Raw genomic sequence first — 6,000 nt, 5'->3', positions numbered from 1 at the left:
TGGATTCTAATGATTTGATTGTTCTCTTGGTATTTAAACAAACTATTTTCTCTATGCCTGTCTTCTTCCTCTTCGACTCATGGATTTTCCTTTCTTTTTAAAAATATTTTTATATTTTTATTTTATGTGTATGTGTGTATTGTCTGCATGTATGTAAGTGCACCTGCGTTGTATAATGCCTGCAAAGGTCAGAAGAGGGTGTTGGATTCTTTCCCTGGAACTGGAGTTACAGTTTTTAGCCACCATGTGGGTGCTGGGAATCAAACCCGGATCCTCTGCAAGAGCAGCCAGTGCTCTTAACCTCTGAGCCATCTCTCCAGTCTCAAGGACTAACATAGACTAACCATCTCGTTGTTTTTTTTACATGAAGAACTCTGATTCTAGCTCTTCAGAACGACTCCCTAGATCTTTATTACAACCATGTAGTCATCTGACATGCTAATGGCTCTCTTTTTGAGTATTTAGGTGTATATATGTGTGCCTATGCACATGTATATGTATGTGTACATGCACGTGTGCACATGAATGTGGAAGCTGGAGATCAAGCTCAAGTGTCATTCCTCAGGTCCATCCACCTTGGTTTGTTCTGGTTTTTTTTTTTTCTTTATTATTTGTGTTTGAGTGTATTGCTTGCATGTACAAGTACACCCATGTCATGCAGTGCCCAAAGAGGTCGGAAGAGGGCATTGGATCCCCTGGAACTGGAGTTATGGATGGTTGTTAGCTACCATGTGGGTGCTGGGACTTGAACTTGGGTTTTCTGCAAGAGAAGCAGTGCTCTTAAGCCATGAGCCATCTCTCCAGCCCCCATCCACATTTAGCTAGGCTACTGGCCAGCCCGCCCCAAGTATCCGTCTCTGTCATCTCAGCACTGGGATTAGAAGTACTGGGGATTGAACTCAGTTCCTCGTGCTTGCGTGGCAAGCATTTTGCCACTGAGCTGTCTTAACAGCCTCTAACACTCCTTTCTTGACACACAATCTTTCTATGTATCTAGAATACCATGACGTATTGTTTTCCCATGGCCTCTCTGACAGTTGTTCTTAGTTTCTTTTGCTAAACCAGTCCCTGGCACCCTGACCTTTAACATTGAGCCTTGGACCTATTCTTTTTTCTATACCTATTCCATTAAAGTCCTCACTGAGTTTCACGGCGTTCAATAACATGGATGCATGCACTAAAGACTCCTACATTTGTATTTCCAGTCCAGCCCCCTCCTGTGATCTGACACACACACTCAACAGCCCCCTCCATCTGGATGTCTCACAGACAGCACAACTCAAACACCTCCTAGTCTTCCACTAAATCTGCTCCTCCTGCAGACTTCCTCATCTCAAGAGTGTTTCCATCTGGGGCCTAGAAAGACGGCTCAGCGGTTAAGAGTGTTTGCTACTCTTGCAGAGGACCTACATCATGTGGTTCAACCACCTGTTAACTCCAGTTCCAGGGGATCCAAAACCCTCTCTGACCTCCCTGGGCACCTGCACATGTGTCACATATAAACTCACACAGGCACACACATAATAAAGGTAAATAGATATATATTTTTAAACAAGTGTTTCTACGTGTCTTGAAACTTGGGGTATGGATCTTGGGATTGCCCTTGACTCCTGTCTTTCTCTTGCATTGCAGAACAGGTTCATGGGTGAATCGTGCTGGCTCCATCTAGAGGAGACTATGCTTTCCCACTATGCTGTCGCATTGGTCCAGGTCATTGCTCATCTACATGGCTGGAATAGCCTCCTGACTGGTCTCCCTGCTTCCTTCTTTGCCCGCTTCAGTTTGTTCTCAATATAGAATCCAGAACTCTTATTAAAATAAAAGTAGGGCAGGGGGATGGCTCAGTGGGTAAAGGACTTGCTGTGCAAAGGTGAGGACCTGGGTTCAGATCCCCAGAATCCATGTAAAAGCCGGATGCAGAACTGCACATCTGTAATACTAGTGCTCCTAGAGTGAGGGGGGCAGGGATAGGAGACCTGAAGAAGTCCTTCCTTCCCTTCCTTCCTTCCTTCCTTCCTTCCTTCCTTCCTTCCTTCCTTCCTTCCTTCCTGCCTTCCTTCCAGTTCCAGGGACTCTGATGCCCTCTTCTGACCTCCGTGGGCACTGCACGAGTGCACTTGCACATGCAGGCAATACATTCATACACATAAGAAATATTTTTTAAAAAAGAAAAATATTCAGGGGCTAGGGAGATGGCTCAGTGGGTAAAGTGCCTGCTTTGTAAGCATGAGGACCCGATTTTAGATCCCCAGCACCCATGTAAAAGTCAAGCAGTATGTACCTATAATCCCAGCACTGGGGAAGAAAAAGGCAGGTGGCTCACTGGAGCTCATTGGTCAGCCAATCACATCACACCAAGCACCCATAGCTTGGTGAACAGGATGAGTCGGGGTTACAGACAAAGCACCCACGTTTCTCGTTTCCCAAACATCTGGCCACAGGCAGTTCTGGAAGCCTGTGAGAAAATGATTCTGCTAGGCTGAGATGCCTCGTCATGTGGGCAGAAACAGACACTCTCTGCTATCTGAGATATCAGCAAATCCTCTATCTCTCCTTCCTCAACAGGGCACAGCACCAGGGTAAATGTGGAGGTGGGCACTGAACTGACCTGAAATTATCCCTTATCATTCACATTTTAAAGTTGGAATACCTCCCCTGTCTGAGAAGTGAAGTCTGTGTGCTTCTGAAACAATCTTGGGAGAGCTGGGCAATAGTTTCCTCTTTAAAAAGGATAGTATGGGGTTTATCCTACTAAACCAAAGATCCTAAAATTTGCTTTAGAAGCTAAATACAGAATATGCTATTTGGTTCTGTGTAATGCTGCTAATTGTTGCTGGCTCTTTTATGTATAGATGCCTCTTGCACTGTTAGCTGTCTAAAGGACAGGTATTGGATAGTTGTAAATGTGTATGCAATTATTTAATGTTCATATTAGTTTTTACTCTTGTGTTTTTGTAAATCTAATTGTCTGTTACAGTCTACTGAAGTAGTTACTGACACTAAGGAACCTGAACAGTATTTTTTGAGATGCTAGGGTGTAACCTGCAGGACAAATAGAATGGACTTCAGGTATACCTGATTTAGGAGCTAATCCTTAACTCTTTAGTTGCTTAAAATTAGGCCTAAAGGACTTACTGGCACGACTTCCCATCTGTCATGTAACTTCCCCTGGAACCAACCTGAGCAAACCTGATCCCTCACACACAGACTGCAGGTTGTTAGAATTGAAATAAGGTCATGCTGGGCCTGGTAGCACATGCCTGTAATCCCAGCACTTGGAAGGGAGCTGAAGCAGAGGGATCATAAATTTGAGGCCAGCCTAGGCTTCAGTGTTAGAAATGGATCTGGGGTCCCAAGAAAATGACCACACACTCCAAAGTATTTTGGCAAGAGTTTTCCTTCTGCAGAAAGATGCACACCCACTGGGAGTCCTGCTGGATTGCTGTACCTAACACAAAGGGGTCCTGGGCTTCACATGGTTGGCTTAAAACTGCAGCTAGTAAGCAAAATGCAACTTTTGTGAGTTTGGATGCAACTTTGAACACAAACTTTAATCTTAGGAAAATGTCAACTGGGGAAGGCAGTTTTGCCAGGTGTTTTTACAAATTTCTTTGAAGATGGAACTTTGTCTCATTTAACTCTTTGATGGAAAAGCCAGTCTATTCCATCCACATTTCCATAAAGGCAAGACCGTCTCAAACCAACGTGATGGCTGTTTGTTCCAGACCTTCCAAAAGTAAAGGCCAAGTGGTCACGCAAAATGGTTCTCATGCAGTAACCTGACACTATCTGAATGTGTCCTAATCTAATGTGTCCTAATGCATCCCGTTACACATTTAGACAAGGTCGCTATTTCATCTTAAGATTGAGGTGTTAGAGGAGAGGGGAACGGAACCAGCAAGTCTAGTAGGAATAGATATATTTTAAGATGCTTGCTCTCAAATCGACTGACTCTAGAAAGAAGACCCCAAGCAAAGAATTTCCCCAGCAATCTCCTGCAGGGAGAGGAAATGGCTGAAGCTGTGGGGACATCCAGAGGAATTTATCTCCTGGAGAGAGTGACAACTTTGTCAGATGACCTTGCAAGAGAGGGCTACGTGGGCAGGGGACCTCACCTTTTTGGACAGATAGCTTAGTTATGTGTATCTCTGTTATTTAAAACTCCACCCTCATGTTAAGGCTTCCAAAGACTTCAGGCGTCACTGGATCTTTGTCTCTTCCCAATGTGGTCATATTGAATAAATCTCCCCTTTCTGCTTCTCACTATTAAAAAAAGGGACTGTGTGGGCCAGGCGTGGTGGCAAACGCCTTTAATCCCAGCACTCGGGAGGCAGAGGCAGGCAGATCTCTGTGAGTTCAAAGCCAGCCTGGTCTACATAGCGAGTTCCAGGACAGCTGGGGCTACAGGGAGACCGTCTCAAAAAGACAAAAAAAAAAAAAAAAAAAAAGGGATTGTGTATGTGTATTTCCCATTGTGTGTGTGCGTGCGCGCGCATGTGTGTGGTATGTATGTATTCGTATCTGAGACAGGTTCTCACTCTATAGCCCCAGCTGGCTTCAAACTCACAGCAATCTTCCTACCTCAGCCTGGCATATAAAGGCATATTTAACTTTGCTTCCGTCAATGAAAGAAACAGCTCTCACCTCCTACCCCCAAAGGAGAAACATAGTTTATTCTGGAGCCAAGTAAGAGTGACCGTCACCTGGGAACAGAGATTTAGGTCTCCCCAAATACCATGCTACAATGAGGAAGCAATTTCATCAACTTTTTAGAGTAACAACAAAGAAAGTTATAAACACTTTCAAATACGCTGGTGGGTGCATTTGGTAGGTGTATTACAGCTTAGCTGTAACAGTTCTGCTGTAGGCCTGGAATGCTGACATCATTCTCAGCCCTTTAGTTCTTCAGAAGGTGGTGGTCTGCTAAGACAGTACATTTCAAAATGTTTTTATCTGCTAGTCAGATGTTAGATCAGAGACAGAGGTGGGCAAGGAATGGCTGCTCAGGGGGCTAAAGATGGCCCAAGAATAAAATGTAAATAGTAACTAGGCTCTGGACCTGCAACGCTCCAGACTCCTCACAATCACTGAAGTTCACACAAGCTGATGAGCCTTGCAGGACTCTTAGTTGAAGATGCGTTTGTTTTCATTTCTGCTTAATTTCTTTCATTTATACTAGAAAGACCGCTAGAATAAAGGTCGTCTGGCTCAGCGGTTAAGAGCACTGTCTGCTCTTGCAGACCTAGGTTCAGTTCCCAGCACCCACATGGATGCTAATAACCACCAGTAACTCTACTTCTGGCCTCCACAGTCACTGCACCACACCGGTGCACCAACATAGGGAGGTAAAACACTCATACGTTTAAAAATTAAAGTCATCTCATATCACCAGAATACGAACTCAGTTCATCTAAGAATTGATTAAATAACAATTGCAATGACATCAATGACCAAACATCTATACTCCCACCTCCCGGTGTGTGTGTGTGTGATCTCCAACTATAAACATTAGACTACAGCTATTCAACAGGCCTTTTCCCTGTCAGGGAGAGCTTCTGCTTTCTACCTGACAGGTGTATTGCATCCCACCTTAAGAGTGCTCCCAGGCTGCTTTTCCCTAGCTCCTGGTTCCACAAGCTTCATATGATACTAGATTGGCACTGGTTTTGTTGCTCAGATTCTGAGAACCACAAAGCAGCAAGCAGATACACAGGCTGTAGATGTGTGTGTGAGATGTTTGTAGAGGCCAGAGGTCAATCTCGGGGTGTTGTTCCTCAGGCCTGCCCACACTACACTCACTGGCCTGGAATTTGCCACGTAGTTTCATAGTGGGTCCCAGGAATCCTCCAGTGCTGGATTGCCACATTCAGTTTTGTGCATAGGTTCTAAAGATCAACTCTGGTCCTCACGCTTGAATTGAGCTATCCCCAGCCCCAGGCCCCAGATTTTTAAAGTTATTTTTGTTTTACATTTTGTGTAAGTAACAGGATCTGAGAAGCA

This window comes from Nannospalax galili, unplaced genomic scaffold (assembly GCF_000622305.1).
Source record: "Nannospalax galili isolate Female #2095 unplaced genomic scaffold, S.galili_v1.0 scaffold1318, whole genome shotgun sequence".
In the NCBI taxonomy this organism is placed as follows: Eukaryota; Metazoa; Chordata; class Mammalia; order Rodentia; family Spalacidae; genus Nannospalax; species Nannospalax galili.
The sequence above is the reverse complement of the archived record's forward strand: the minus strand, read 5'-3'. Positions refer to the sequence as shown.